Source organism: Quercus robur, chromosome 10 (genome assembly GCF_932294415.1).
Source record: "Quercus robur chromosome 10, dhQueRobu3.1, whole genome shotgun sequence".
NCBI classification, from domain to species: Eukaryota; Viridiplantae; Streptophyta; class Magnoliopsida; order Fagales; family Fagaceae; genus Quercus; species Quercus robur.
In genome coordinates this window covers 20544530-20561945 of record NC_065543.1, presented here as the reverse complement: position 1 = coordinate 20561945, position 17416 = coordinate 20544530, and the positions used below count along the sequence as shown (strand labels likewise).

At 33.8% G+C, this 17416-nt stretch overlaps 1 non-coding gene across 1 annotated transcript; it reads left to right on the top strand.

Moving 5' to 3' along the window:
• Positions 1–14211: 14211 nt before the first annotated feature.
• LOC126704487 (small nucleolar RNA R160) lies at positions 14212–14290 on the top strand. Its single transcript, XR_007648199.1, has one exon. It is a non-coding gene; the product is annotated as a small nucleolar RNA R160 (small nucleolar RNA).
• Positions 14291–17416: the final 3126 nt, after the last annotated feature.

Below are 17416 nucleotides of genomic sequence, written 5' to 3'. Positions count from 1 at the left end.
TTCAACATTGGAGACCTCGTCCTAAAACTGGTTTCCTTGACAACAAGAAATCCAACCCATGGGAAATTGGGACCTAATTGGGAAGGACCCTATAGGGTTATTAATTGCAAAAGACAAGGGTCATATTACTTGGAAGCCCTAAACGGGAGAAAGCTGGAGCACCCCTAGAATGTCGAGCATTTAAGAAGATATTATCAGTAAGGAGTTAGCCTGGACGAGCATCATGGACGAAATCATCCTAGACATTGTCACTCTGGACAAAATAAAGTTTGTTGCTTTCTGTTACATGTGTTTGCTTTTTGTTATATGTGCTATTTATTAGCACTATGTGCTGTATTTTAATCCCTTAAACTATGCGCTATGGATGAAGTCCTAGATGATCTATATGCATTCGTAATTCCTTAAGGCACTGACTTCTAAAGCATGTGCCATGCTTGTGGACAATGTTTATGTTACATATATACAGTTTGGATTTCCAATATATGTGATGTATGAATTTCTAATTATCATGATTTCATCCACAAGAAGGCTAATGGCCTAAGACGAGTAAAATCTCTAGACGTAGGGAGGTAATGTCTTGAGCTTTCCTTAAAAAGGGATAAAGCAAATAAAGGCACATTCGTCTAAACAATGGATGAGGTAAAGCCTGAATCATATTCGTCCAACTAATGGACATGGAAATGCACACACGTAAGAATATTCAAAGTCCATGGATAAGTATGACCAGCCAAAACAATCCAATCTTTGGATGAGTAAAAAGCAAGAGACGTCTTGCCTAAAAGGTGAGTCCCATGGACAAAAATAGAGTCTGCCATTAAGTCTTTGGACGATTAAAGCTGGCAAAACCAATGCCTTTCATAAGGAGAGTTATACTTGCAAAAATTTAAAGAATGGTGAAGATGTTAAACGTGAAGAAATTCTTGTCATGGACAAGACAAATGCCTTCATGAGTGGACGGACCACACTTGAAACCAATATAATAAATGATATGAATAAATAAAAAGGGTTCATCCATACAATAACGTACTCAATAGTAAATAAAGAAGCGATGGAAATGAACATTCATTCATAAAAGTTTAGAAAAGGGTGGATGACCACCGTTCAAAAACCCTTATAAAGTAAAGCCTAAAAGGCAACTGTTTGGAAGCTCGTCCTAAATATGATGGACGAGTAAAATGTACTTAGATAAATTTCAAACGGTCCAAAACAATGGACCTTATAAAAAAAACCAAAATAACAAAACAGAGAAAGAGAAACTAAGATGCTAAAATTCAACATTTTCATTGAGGAGGGTCATCTCCAACGTTTGAGTTGTCTTGGGCAAGCTGATTGGTGGCATCTTCTTCAAAGTTAATATCTTTAGAGCTTGTCTGGAGGAGAAAGCTTGTAGCAGCACCAAGGTTGAGCTTAATGGAGCTAAAGTCCACTTCAGGGAAGTTTTCCATAGCGTCCATGCGAAAATCTTCAAAGCCCGCTGCATAGTTGGTGTCCAACAAATCAGTAAATTGTTTAAAGGCTCTGAACTCCACTACCATGTCCTCTTTTGCCTTGTTAAGAAGGATACTCAGCTCGTCATTCCTCTTTTGAAGGTGGTCAAGACGAGTATCCTTCTCTACAATGTCAGCTCTAAGCTCTTCAACTAGGTTCTGCAGCTCCTTGGCCTCGTCTTTAGCCATGGTTGCCACCTCAGCCCACCCCTTTCTGTCATTTTTGACCTTCTAGATCCTTGTCTCAAGTAAGATCCTCGTCTTGTCCATCTCTGTGGCCTGCCTGGATGCAGCAATGAACTTTGACATTGCCTACACAAGTGATTAAAAAACTTTGTTAGAAAATGTATATGTATACATATCACTATGACAGGATGAGATAAAAGTAATTACCTTGAAAAGATCATGAACAACAGAGTGTTCAAATTCTTTCAAGGACATGTCATAGCACATGGCCACGTCCTCATTAGTCACAGCCTTCTCGAACCTCTCCCAAGCCAAATCCTCGTTTTCAAGAAGGTTCATAGGAACCCTCTAAGAAGGTTGAGATGAGGCAGGCACAGTAGTTTTGGACGGAGGAACTCTAGTAGGCTTAGACGAATCTATATCATGGATTTGAATAGGCGGCTGCTGAGAGATAGGAAGAGTAGGAAGGCCAGGCTTGATGACCTTGGGCTTGGATGACTTGTGCTTAGCCCTTTTCTCCTTACAACGGCTTGAAGATTTTCCAAGTCAATTGCTTTAGATAAATTTTTTCTTTTATCACCAACGGCTGGACAAGGCTGAGATTAAACCTCCTGCCTGATTACCTTCTCCACCACTTCCTTGCCTTTGTTTTCTTTCACGGTTGCCATCCTTGGAAGAAAAACGTTAATCACTCAAGAAGTGATATTAAAATAAACTCTTAAAAAAACAAAAAGAGAGAGAAAAAGGAGAAAGAGAGGGAAAAGAAGACTCATGTCTACGGACAGTAAGCTCGTGAGCTAGAGCTTTTGTAGACGGCTTGGGATCGAGTCCCCAGGTAGCAAGACGCTAAAGGTTTACTAAAGAATGAAAAGCCCTGTCAGTATAGACGAACCTTTTAGACACATTCAAGATAGAACCTGCTCAAAGATGGTCGTCTAACACCTAAAAAAAAAAAAATTGTTAGACAATTACAAACAAAAATAAAGTATATAATAAAAATAATAAAATGATAACAATAATAAACATACCTTTAGGAAGTATATAATAGAAATAATAAAATGATAACAATAATAAACATACCTTCAGGACGAAGGTTCCCTAACTCTCCAGTATAGAGGGCAAATGGATCCCTGCCAACCTCAACAGGGTGTCCAGCCCAAAAACCAGAGATGAAGAAAAACTCCGTCTTCCAATTCCTATCTGAGGTGACAAGGGATTTTATTAGCCTATAATCTTTCCCTCTGGCTGTGAATTGGTAAAAGCCAAGGGATTGGTTAATTTCTAAAGGCTTGTAGCAGTAAAGGAATTCAGCCACAGTAAGAGGACAATCCCCTTCAAATACCTCCCTCCATAAAACTTGCATAGAGATGACTAGCCTCTATGCGTTAGGATTAAACTGACATATACCTAAACCTAACTTGGTGAGTAACTCCTTAAACCCCCTAAAAGGTAAGCCTCATAAATACCTACACCAAAACGGGGTTGACAACACCACTCCCCACGTACAGCTAACCTAGGGTTTAGGTCATTAGGAATTTGGTACCAACTCCTAAGGGATGCTAACTTCTTTTCATTCGTTTTAGAGTGGACCCCTACAACACAGCTATACACTATCTCAACCTCATCTTGAAGAGTGGACGAGGGAGCACTTGAGGTACTACCCTAGACCCAACGCTGCCCTCATCCTAATTTGTTCCTAAAGGACCTTTAATGGAACCCCAGGGACACCGGATGTGTATTCCTCGTCTGTAGTGTTCCCCCCATTACTACTAGTACTACTACCATTACTACTAGAATTGTAACTAGTTGTATCATGGTACTTGTCTATGGCCTTATCAATATTATTGCTAGACGAGGAAACAACAATTTCAGACATTTTGAAGAAAACTTAAAACCTAAAGACGAGGATGAAGAGAATACCTGGATCTAGACGAAGGGAGACTATAGATGTGGAAAAACTTCTAGACGAGGCGCTAGACGACAAATGTCAAGGAAGAAAATTTCAGAAATGTAAAGGGTAGGAGAGGAATTCTACTATTTATAGGCAATGGAATTTGGCATCTGAAACGACATGACCAACCAAAAAATGACAAGTGGCATACTCCTCGAAAAAGTGAATCGACGCGACCAGTCACCAATGAGATCATGACATGTGGCACACCTAATCGCTGACACAAGGACACACGTCCAAAGAATAGCATTAGGCTATACAATACTCTAGACGACTCTTGGACAAAGGGGCAACTGATGGTGAGCTGAGAATTGAACAACTCTAAACTCATCCATAAGTGTCATCCAGGTCAAGGAGATAAGAATGAACATCCTTTGTAGGATGGTCATCTATGGGCATAAGGGTCGTCCATGAGGCAAGTTCTTGGACGACCCCCGACACTTGGAAAATTCCATAGAGATTTGTCTACAAGAACTAGTAAATTGAACCACATGTTATTATTTTAAGGCACGAGTAAGATCCTGGTTCATCACTATAACTTCCTACGTAACTTCCAACGACAGTTATAGAAAAAAGATAAAATATTCTAACTCCTATAGCAGTTGAGGAAGTTAACCTTGAACCCTCTAACCTCCTCAAATATAGGGGAAGTTACAAGACAAGTAACTGTTTCAAGAGCACACTATTTAAACACTCATTCACATCAAATGAAAGGTGAGTTTTAGACAACTCCCAAAAAAGTTGGAACTCTAGAATTTAAGAGAGAAACTAACTTAAGCATCGGAGAGTTCTTGGCTGGTTAGCCCCAGTCTCCTTTGATCATTTGTTTTTCTTCTCAAGCCTTCCAAGCAGTTATTAGATCACTGAAGTTCGGAACATTCAGTCTACTGATTTTCTGTGCATCATCGAAAGCATCCTCTCATATTCAACAACTCACACCAGTATGAAATGCGTTCTGTGTTTTGGTACTTTGTGTTTACAATTTGTTAAACAATAGTATGTACTAATTCTTTAAATTCTTTATATGATTTTTATTTCAACAATATGACAGCAGCCACCTTATGATGGTGCCTTTAACTCAAGGAATCAAGCAGGTTTGACGTCTTCTTCAATTTATTTAACAATATATATATATATATATATATATATATATATATATTGTGTAACAGAGTACTAATTTATGAAATTATTTATATGATTTTTTTCCTTCTTAGCCACCTTATGATGGTGCCTTTAGCTCAGGGAATCGAGCACCTCAACATACAGTGGTAAACTTTTAAAATTTGATTATGATTTATTTATTTATTGTTATATTACTCTTACATTTTGTAGTATCAGCTCATAAATGGTTCATTATATTGTTTGTTATTTATTTCATTGTGAAATTTATGAGGAAAATAGCATGGCAAATATAAATACACCTGGCTTTATTGATATGTTGAACTTGATACAGGTAATTAAATGAAAGTTTATTTATTGATTTATTTTTTTCTTTGATTTTTACTTGTTTCATTGTGAAATGTATTAGGAAGATAGCATGAAAAATTTAAATGCACCTGGCTTTATTGATATGTTGAACTTGATACAGGTAATTAGATGAAAGTTGATTTAATTATTAATTTTTTGCTTTGATTATATTGATTTCTGATTTGTTATACATTGATACGTAGACACAATTACCCAAAATGGGAAATCAAATAAATTATGAAGATGTTGAATAACAAGATAGAAGTAAAGATAGAGGTGTGATTGCTTGTAGGACTTTATCAGCCACACTCCAAGTCCATAGAGATCATGCATTGAGATATTAGATAGAGAGATGTTAACTTAATTTTGCAAATTTCTTTTCTTTTACTGTGTCTTTCCAGATGTGTCTTTTAGTAAGATCTTGTTAGCAAAAAGGCTCTTTGAACTTCTGTATCTGGTGGAGGAGCAACGTTTTTTGTTTGTCTTTAGTTTGGGACTGTGAGTTATTATTAGGAAGCTGTTGTTTTGTCTGCAAGCCTAAAACTTCTTCTTTATTTAAAAATTATCTTTCTTGCTCTGCTACACTGCATATATCATTAGTAAAGTTGTGGCCAAGGTTGTCAAAATCGGGATCTTATGTAGGATCGTTAAAGGTAGGTGGGATCATAGATCATAGGATTAGATCGTGAATCATAAGATCCTACATATTTTCAGGTTTAAAGCAAAAAACACATTAATAATGACTTTGTATGTTGAATAATCACGTAAATTATAAATTCATCCATGAAAAAACTAAGATTTGCATCATATGATATAATTTGCATGTCATACATTGCTAAGTTTATATTAACAAAACAAATATATTTAAGTTTTGATCCAATGTATCTAAAAAGTTCAAAATGTTTAATTAGCAACCAAATACCAAAATATTTATCAAAACATATGGAAAATATTTTCCAAGTTCTAAGTTTTAAGTTTGAAATCCAAAATAAGTTAGCAAATGGAAACTTGCTAACTACAATATGAAATCCAAAAGCAAGATGAATATTAAGGTGAAGTGGACATTTAATTATTCTTATTCTAAGGTTCTTATAACCGCCATCCAAAATTCCTAATCATCATCATTCATTTCATCATTTATATAGACATTATATATTTGTCTACTAGAGCTGCAAAAGACACCAAGATACAATTTCACACTCAGCTATTCAATTATACCACTCAGCAACAATTAGAGCATGCTCAAAAAAATCAGTTAATCAATATACAATTACAAGCATAATTGATAAAATTATATATATAAAAAATATTTTAGTAATATTAGAACACAAATTAGTATATTGATCAAACAAATTTAACAACATTATAAATTAAAAAGCAGTAAAGTCAACATCAAATTCTTTATTTAGAAATGATGAAGTATTCCTTCATTTTGATTACAAGTGAACTAGAAACTAGAAAACATTTGCTTAGGGTAACATAATTTCATAAAAATAAAATAAAAAGTCATACCATCACAACATGAAAAAACCCTTAAAGCTTCATAAAAACATAAAAATTTTCCCAAAAAACAAAAAACCAAAAAATTATGTTTTTGGTAGGATCAGTAGGATCTCATACGATCCTACGATCGTACACGATCTTACGTGCAATCCTACCATTTTTACAATCCTAGTGTGATCCTAAACATTTTTGTGAGGTGGGATTATAAAATCGTGCAATCCTACGACTCAGATCGTGATTTTGACAACAATGGTTGTGGCACTTGCTTATTTTTGTTCATGGAGTTCTATTTTAATTGTAGTGACAAAGTTCTTGACTCTAGTGATGTGGGATGCAGAAGTGTCAAGAATTACGAGGGTTCCTTGAATCCATAAGCAGAAAGGATCTGGAATCCATTAGAAAATAGAAAGACAAAAGTCTGAATTTTATTGATTGAATAATTGTTAAAAAAACCTGTATAGACTTAGGGGTCTATTTAAGGGCTCCGTAAAACTTGACAGACAAGAAAATATACTCTAAAATAACTCATAATTGATACCTAACCATAATAGGAACCAAATTTAACCTAAAAAGCATTAAAAGCACCAAAAAACAATGAAATAATTGCCCTAAACCTAAAATAACAAAAATTACATAAAAATACCAAAAATAACAAATTACATAAATTAATTTGAAGATTCTGTCCTACATCAGACCCCCTCCACTTGAAACAAACTCGTCCTCAAGTTGATGGTTGAAATCTAAAATCTTCCATGCCAAGAGAATAAATACTTTGAATTCTTCATCTTCTTTGTATTCTTACCAAACTTGAAAGTCATCACTTGGGCAACTTGAACTTCTTGTCCTTTGATCTTCATGCAATTGAAAATATTCACCAAATAAGAGTCAATGATCATATCAAATCTTTCCACCCCAATAAAATCAGTATACTTTGTTTCAGTGCTTCCTACCAAAATAATAGGAGCTTGAACATTGCAATCATCTAACTTGACTTCATTGAGATCGTTGACAACTTCCTCTATAGTTTCTTTTTTAATGGTCTCTACTATCTTGACCTCAAGGTCTTTCTCTATAATAGGGTCTTCATTAATCTCTTCTACAATCTTGATTTCAGGTTCTTCTTCTATAACAAGGCCTTCATTAATTTCCTTTGAAATCTCTATATTTTCTTCTTTGATTTCTACATATTCTTCAAGAACAATATTTTCTTCAACATGCAATTCTTCCTTTAATGGCAAAATATTTAGCTCTTCAAAATAATTCAAGTATGAATTTTTTGGCCAATAATAATCTTGTATTGTATACGACAAGATTTCTTCACAAGCCAAAGGATAAAATTTGATAGAAAGCATCTTTTTCATCCTTGGCCATAGACAAATTTTTTCTTTACCTTGTTGGATTCTATCAGATTGCATTTGTTCCCACCAACGTAAGGCTACTTACTAAGTTTATACAAAGCAAGTCCAACTTTTCTCTCATAATAAATATTCTCAAAGTCAAATAAATCCTCTAGATCAAGTAACCAATCAAGAAAATTTTCTTTATAAAAATAACCATTTAAGTTTGCAATTCTTTTATAAGGCCTATATGAAATTTGCTTACCAATAGGTTGCTCGTGAGTCATGTTTTCGCGACAGTTATCCCTATTGTTCCATGCTCCTACGATGGCAATCTTAGCAAAGATATTTGTGAGTGCTAGCTGTTCGTTACATAATACCTACTAAGTTTTCTGTCACCGGAATTGCTACTGTCTCATATGTCAGCCACCAGACCAAGATAAGTTAAGGCTCTAATGCCAACTGATGCGGGATGCGGAAGTGTCAAGAAGCAGAACACGTTTACTTCTAGAAAACAAGAAACAAAACACGTTTGCTTTTAAAAATAACCTTGAATCCATAATGATTCCTTGAATCCACAAGGAGAAAGGGCCTAGAATCCACCAGAAAATAGAAAGACAAAAGTCTGAATTTTATTGATTGAATAATTGTTAAAAAAATGTGTATAGACTTAGGGGCCTATTTAATGGCTTTGTAAAACTTGACAAATAAGAAAATATAGTCTAAAATAACTCCTAATTGATACCTAACCATAACAAGAATCAAATTTGACCTAAAAAGCATTAAAAGCACCTAAAAACAAGGAAATAATTTCCCTAAACCTAAAATAACGAAAATTACATAAAAATACCAAAAATAAAAAATTTCATAGATTAATTTGAAGATTCTATCCTATATCATCTAGAGTCAATTGAAAGTCATAATCCATATAGAGAAAATATTGGTTGATTTTGAATTTCATATATGGGGTCCTATTAGCTTAGCAAGACAGTCACAGATTCTATATTAACTAGCCTTATGTTAGCCAAACAAGCTTGACATTTGATTCATAATACTCATTCTTTGTTCTATCAGGTGTATAAATCAAGATATTTTCCAAATTGTTCCTTTATGGATTCGGAGATTGGCAGCAATCTGTCATATGTGTGTAGGAGTCTTCTCACGGCTAGAGATCTTATTAAGGAAGGTTCAAAATTGCAGGTTGGGGATGGAAGATATATTAAAGTTTCAACTGATAAATGGTTGACACATAACCCAATTTTTTTGGGAGAGGTTCAGCCCAATCTGTTGGTGAAGGACTTGATTCATGATGCCACTGGACAATGTGATAGGGACCAGGTGTTTGATCTTTTTGCTCATAAGACATGCATGGAAATTATGCTGCCCATTTGCTTTGGAAATTTCCTTTTGCACAAAATGTTTGGGCCCTTTAATTGCCAAGAAAAGTTTCAAAAATGTTCAAATGTTGCTCAAGATATCTTCATACTATTTAGGTGGTTGATGGACAAACTTACTCAACAAGAGTTGGAAAGATGGGCGGTGATGACTTGGGTAATTTGGAATGCTCGAAATAAATATTATTTTGAACATATCCAAACTCACCCCAAGTCCATTCTTAATGGAGCACTAGGTTCTCTACAGGAGTATCAATGTTTGATAGCAGCTCAATCAAGCAATTGATTGTGATCTGATTGGTTTTTGCATATCTGTTACTTTTCTGCATAGTGTTGTTTTCTGCATAATTGTTTGTTTTTGCAGAAGTCGTTTGTTTTCCTGTATAATGTTTTCGTTTCTGCAGAATAGGTCCGGTTTCCCCAGTGTACAGGATTCTTATGTACTGTTTCTCATATTTATCTAATAAAATTTCTATCTTTCATCTCAAAAAAAAAAAAAAAAAAAAAAAAAAAAAAAAAAAAAAAAAAACTAGCCTTAATTGAAGCATATTAGTTATATTACCCATAGAGTAATTTCACCAATTTATGGGCTTAAACCCCACCATCTATTGAAACATATCTGACCTTATCTCAATTGAAGCACAAAACCAAAACATACCAGTCCAAGCATTCTTAGTAGATATCCATCAACTAAGTCAGTCCTTATCAAATAGAGTTTGATAAAAAAATAAAATCTTGAAATTTAAATAAAATGTTATCCGTATATTTAAATCAAATTGTAATCTCTACAATAATATATATACAAGAGAGCTTCTGTGGAGGAGCTTCCCATCCCTAAACTCTTTCAAGAATTTCAACAAACATGTAAAATACAAAATCTAGCAACTCTAATTATTTACTGACTACAACCTTTACATCGTTCAAAAACGTTTTTCTTTCCACATGTTTCCTAATGGAACAAAAATCAAACACCATTATCACCATAGACAAGTCACTTTGTTTTCTTCACACTTTACTCCCACATTAAACCCTTAAAATGTTCGGTAACAAAAAAACCCAGAAGATTTCCTTTCCACAAACCAATAGAAGCAGAATTGATTTTTGAAAAAACAATTGAAAGATTCAAAGAGAGAGACGGATGTGTCTGTAACTGGTGTGAAGTGACGATGAAGATGAACACTTGAGATTAAGACCACATAGAGAAGAGAAAAAAAGAAAAAAAGAAACCAAAAGCAAAAACCAGAGAGAAGAAACAAAAGCTGTGGAAGAGGGGAAAAAAAAAATCTCATTTTAACGTTAACGTCAAGGGTTACTCAATTAATGGGAGAGGCTAGCTGTTTAAGTTTTATTGGTGGAGTATAGAGTGGAGTACAATAGATGAGACAGAAGATTTGGACTCGCCACATATGAGATCTCTTGTGCAAGATATCATCCCACCAACCCATGTTCTCCAATCAAGGGCACAAATGCTAATCTTCCATCACTTATCAATTAATTATGAAAAGTTGAGAAGAAAGTGGGAAGACATACAGTCAACCCATACTCCATATAATTAAACCCTAATTAAGCCTTCTCCATTACAAGGTATGAGGCAAAAATCCTAACACAGCAGCATTTTGAGCTTTATAATTGGGTTTCTAGGATCCCTAACTTAAGTATTTGAGAAACATAGAACAACATAACGTCAGTTCCCTCCAATTATCTGTTTCATTCTTGCAGGTCTTTCAACGCTCTCGTTTGGATGATTGACATACTGATTTTTTGTGCTTCATAAAAAATGATTAAATATTTAGAGAAAAGTAGAGTAACAAAAAGAAAAGTTACTAAACCAAGAAGACAACAGGAGGATCTTGCTCCTGAGAGATGCTAGAAAGACGTAGTTAATTGTTCTCTTGAAAGCAAATACTAGAAGTAGCACAACGGTAAACAGCTAAATGCTATTTCCTTTTAGGGCAAGATCAAATACTACATGAGACAAACATAGAAAGCAACAAACATGATGAGCCTCCCCCAAAAATGGAAGAGATTCCTTATTCAGATCTAATCGCAAGTAGCTACTTCTAAAACCATAATAAAATGGCCATCGTTCGTGTCGAATGCATTGTCCAGTAGCTAGAATTAACATAACTTAGTGCAAAAGCAGCGGTGACGGAATCCTCTGCAACGGCCACCCGAGAAACCTTCATTCCTGCATACCAGAGCACAGTTGTGATCCATGGCGCACGCACCCTTAAACCCATGGCTCTGGGACTCACAAACCCTTGCCTCAGTGCGCATCACCATCTCTTCTGCATAAAAATAAAAAACAAGTTTTAAGTAGTCTTCTTGAGCAAAAAGTAACCTTGGAAATCTTTGACGGCATTAATTTATATGTTATTTTCACGTCCATATATATATATATATATATATATATAAAATGTAGGCATTCTCATATCAGCTGTGAATATATATTTATGTAAAATAGTGGACGTAAATGGTTGTCAAAAAATAAATAGCGTTTTTGTGAATGGCAAATGATAAATGAGAAAAGAAATTATAATAGTGTTCATGTGCTAGAAAATAGAAAATAGAGAGAGAGAGAGAGAGAGTGCATATATATATGGCTTACGAGAAGAGAAGAGAACAAGCAACAAAAACAACAGCCCAAAGGTTTTTCTCTCCATGATGTATTTTTCTTTTAGCGTTGCTCCCTTTCTTCACTATTGAAACTTCCTGCACTTACAGTACAAACCAAGCTGGGCTCCTTCCTTAATATATAGAGAAGGATAAAAACCGATCGAGATCTTATATATTAAAGAATATTAATTCATGGTCGGTGACCTGGAGCTTTGTTACACGTGCAAGTGCAACAAGTGGCCCAAACGCTTGTCTACACTGATCATATATTTGTCATGGAAATTGCGAATATGTGAAAAAAGAGAAGAAGAGGGTTTTGGTGCACATCCGAGGGTATAGTCATGGAAATGGAATTCGAGGGAAGCTATGTAAGAAAAGAAAGAAAAAAAAATAGTAAAAAATAAATAAAGCTCATATAGCTATTTGGCAATAGAGATTGATACCGTTTTTATTAACGACAATGAAAAAAAACTAAGAAAATTATTGTATATGAAAGAATATATAGTATACATATTATTAAATTAAAATTAATCCTTTTATGGTTTATAGAGACTAAAAAATGCATGATCACTTTATGCGGTACAGGTGAGACTATGAAACTCTTCACGTGCAGCAAGTGGTCCACGCACGCTTGTCTACACCCATATCTGTGTCATGAAAATTGCGAATTTGTGAAAAGCTTCGTGTTTTGGTGCACAGTCATGGGAATTCGAGGAAAACCATGTTGGGAAAAGAAACGTGGGAATCTAATATATATGTTTAGAAAAATTATTGTTTTACGCTTTTTAATTTACACTCTCACTCTGTTATCTGTATCCATAATAAATAATATTCTTTCATATGAGATATACACGATTTTCAAAAATGTCCATATTTAACAAATAATTGATACATAAAATATATAGTGTGTGACAGTGAGAATCAAAACCTAAGAAGAAAAAAAAGCTCAGTGCTCAAATACTTACCCTTTGTTTGGTTAGGAGGGATTTGGGAAGAAAAGAGAAAAAATGGAAGGAAAGGAAATAAATTCTTTTGTTTGGTTAGGAGGGACTGCTGTGAAGAAAAGGAAAATGAAGGAAACAAATTCCTCCATGGCTCACTATATTCTTTCCTCCCAAATTGAGAGGAAAAGGAGAGAGTACTTATGGTGAGACCCACCAATATATAAGGTGTGTTTCCCTCCAATTTTCTCTTACAACCAAACAAGGCAAAAAAAAAAAAAAAAAAAAATTATCCTTTCTCTTCCCCCCTTTCGCTTCCCTTCCCTTCCCTCCCCTCCCCTCCCCTCCCCTCCCCCCTTTGTTTTCCCAAACACAGTGTTAGTGTAGACTGTAGAGACTGCAAACAACTTCAAGGAGAAATTCTATAGAAACAAAAAATTAAAGGGAAAAATTAATGGATACCATAAGAACATTGATTTATGAAGTATTTTTAGAAACTCTTTATGGGAAAATAAAAAAGTATTTGATTTTTTAATTGTTTTTTTATATTATATAATAAAGCAATATTAAAATTTTACTAAATTATCGATTAACAAATGTACTAAGGGCACCCCCGATAATCAGATCAAAATTTTAATACCAATTAATGTGACAAATTGTTAGTGGATAGATAAAAAAAAGTAATATTAGAAATGGATCCAAATGAAAATTAGCAAAATAAAAGTCTTGCACTATAAAAAACGAGAATTCATTCAGTCAGGCTGTGGCGTAAAACCAGTGTTTTACGCCAGCCAATAGACTCCTGCCATGTGGACAATATTAAGTTCTCACTTAAATCCCTCTCCAAACAGACTCCAAATAGAGAATGAAGAAAGAAAACCACAGCCCTCAGACAAAAGCTCACCGCCACAGTCCTCTTCCATCTTTGCTTGCCCAAACCCACCACACCACACACCGGAGCTCACCGCCACAGAGTTTTATGGAGCTGTGTGTGAGAACGAATTAAGAAAACCCACAACCCTTAGACAAAAGCTTCCTCCCTCTTCCATCTTTGCTTGCCCAAACCTCCACCACACCACACACCGAAGCTCACTGCCACAGAGGTTGCTGAAGCTATGCGTGGAGCTTGGAAACATACCCGAGCTACCGTGAGCCATGATCCAAAGGTTTGTTTTTCATGATTTTCCCTTTTCCCCAATTTGGATTTCGAATTATTGATGGGTTTTTTGGGTTTATGGGTTTCTTTGGAGCCTCATGAATTATTTATGGTATCAATGTGATTTCTTGATTATTAATTTCTGAAGATAAAGCTATTCTGGCAAGAAGCAAAGCAATATGACGAGGTTATTATATCCAAATATGATGTAGAACCCTGTTTCACATTGGCTTTCAAAGTTCTCTGATAGCTTTTTGTCTCGGTTCAAGCAAATCTTTCAATCGTTTAATGGGTCATTTATATTTTCTTTTTCTTTTAATTGTTTTTGGTTAAGTTAAAAAAACTTTCTAATATGTTAACACATTTTATCCTTTCTATGAATTCCTTAAGCTAGTTTATGGTCTTTTTGTGTGTGTGGTGAGGGGTTAGAATTGAAACTCCAAATTGATAACTTTAGAGAACATATGTTGATAAGGAAGAGTCAGTTGGAGTGTGAATTTAGAAGATAATATGAATAAAGCTTATATGCTTGGTTGGGGGTACTCAAATGCCATCACAATTGTAACAACTAATCTTCTTTTAAATGCTTTTGTGTTTGTCATGGCAAAGGTATGCTCTCTCTATCTTTTCTTCACTTACCAATGAATGGAAATTATAGTGTTTTATTAATGGGAACTTTTATATGAATGTTGGCGCCAAAATTCATAGCCTGTTAATGTACTCATATTGCAGACTATCCACTAAAACAAATGTTCTGCAGATACAGAACATTGATAAAAATGAAGTGTAATAGCTGATTTGATACTTAGGAAAGTATTATCTACCAATGAAAATTTTGACCATAGTTTCTATTATCTGCTAATGAATACCATGTGTATGTTTGCTCGAATATCTTTATGCAGCCCTATTTGTTATGTATGGCTCTGCTATGACAACTTAATGCTCAAGTCCATGGCATAAGGTGTAGGAGATGAGGAGATGACTGTCATTTAACATAGATTATGCACAATTTTGCTTGACTAAATTGAATCTGATTTTTTTTTTTTTTTTTTTTTTGGGTTGGTAGTTACCTAACCCAGTTTTAGAAGATTCAAAAGAATGTTACTTATTGTATGATAGGATTGCTGAATTGTTTCCTTTATATATTTCTTTCAATTTTTCAATTTGTGTTTTTTTTTAAAAAAAAAAAAAAAAAAACCTTGACTTACCTTGACTGAATTGTTTCCCTTTTTTTTTTTCCTTGGATTTGTATTTCTTTCAATTTTGCTTCTTATAGGTGCCTTTTCAACAAGTTTACTTACTGTGGTTATCGAATTCTCCACTGTCAACTTTAGCCTCTAGGACACAGCTGGTATCATTTATGTTCGTTCGAGTACAACAATAAATGATTTTGTATATCAATATGAGCTAGCTTTGAATGCACGTTATCTTAAAGAGAAAGAACAAGATGTAAAGAAAAAAAAATTCAGTGCCAATTTTTGAAAACATGTTATAAGCTGGAAGTAGAGGCAGCAAAAGTTTATACAAGTATTATCAAATCAAGTATTATCAAATCTTCTAATTACTTTACGAGACCCTCCACATGTTCCATCAAAGGGAAGGCCTAAAACTTTGAGACAAAAGCATCCAAAAGAAAAACAATTGATGAAGAAGAGAAAATGTAGCATTTGCAAAGAAACGGGACATGTGAGAACCAATTGTCCAACACATAAACATTCCGGGTAATTACATGAACTTATTAAGTTGTAGTATTAATTTAGTATTTAAATTTTTGGTTTATAAAATTCCTTCTTGTAGGGATGTTGCAAATACAAGCTTGACACCACATTGAGAGTCAGTGCATCAACAACAAAGTCAAACTGAGGTTATTTAATTACAATATATTCAGTTTCAAGATAATACATACATTTGCTGATATTTTCAAAAATAAACCTTTACTTTTTTAAATTAGGAGTCTTCGATGGCAAGGTTGAACCCGTTAGTCATAGCAAATACATTGTGCTCCACAAGTTTTGTACATGTATATGATGTATTTGATTTTTTTACTTAGTATAAATTGTTCTGTAATAGATGTTTTTGTTATTTATTCATTTTTTTATTTGTCAATCATCTTTAGGACTCTTTGCCAACTGTGACATATCCTTCTACATCATCATCTACTATGCATATACATCACAACCAATCATCATTTATGATATGACCACTTAGCATTTAATTAGAATATATTGAATTTTTTTAACTATGTCCATTCTAATTTTATTTTTTGTATTTTTTGTACATTCTTTTATGTAGGATCCATTACAACAATTCCAAGAAAGTTGATATACAAACAAGTTTGTGTTTAAGAGAATGGATTGGGAAGCAAATATTTTTTGGTTATATAATGTTTAAATTTTGGTGGATAGACATATATAGAACCATCTTCTTTTTTGTATTCCCAACGTAGGGTCCTCTTTTTTGTATATTGAACTATGACAGGTTTTATTCTAGATGAATGTATTCTCAATTAGAAATTTCCCAAAAGAATTGTGACAAATTTTATTTCAAGATGTATGGTCAATCATATGATCTTTTATGAATTAAATTGTGACAGGTTTTATTTCAGGTGAATGTATTCTCAATTAGAAACTTTTCTATAAAAAAGAATTAATTGTGACAGGTTTTATTTCAGATGTCTTTGTAATCTTATAATTCTCTTTTTGTATTCTAAATCATGACAGGTTTTATTCTAAATTAAATTGTGATAGGTTTTATTTCAATTTTTATTCTAAATTGAGTTGTTATTATGTCAAATTTTAGTTTGTATGGCACAAAAGTATTAGTTGGCTTGTATTATTTGAAATTCATGACCTGTCTATGAATTTAAACAAGTATCCATGTAATTTTGATTCTATAAAAGAATTGTTAAAATGTCTTTTATTTTGCTTATTTTAACAAATTTCGGTTACAGTAAGTGCACAGTTAGTGATACAAAGTCTAGTAAGTGCACATTTAGTGATACATATTTAACAAGTGAATGATCTCATGTTGAATTTCTTTTGCAACTTTTGTATAAGTGATAAGAGGTTCTTATGAATTTAACAAGTAAGATTTTTGGTAGTAACTTTTGTAAGCTCTAAGGTCTCTTTGTAATTAAGTCTAGTTGTGGTCTAGATTGGTGCTAGTCCTTTTGTTTTTCCTTGCTTCTGAATCTGCTGTGTTGACTGGTTTTGTACTGTTTCTTTACTGCTGAATGAATTTCAGTCATATCTCAAAAAAAAAAAAAAAAAAAAAAACTTTTGTTATTTCCATTCATGATTTGCATTGAGATTTTTCTTTTTATGATCTTTTGCTTCAAAACAAGCTATGAACTTGAAATGTATCCTAATTCCATATATT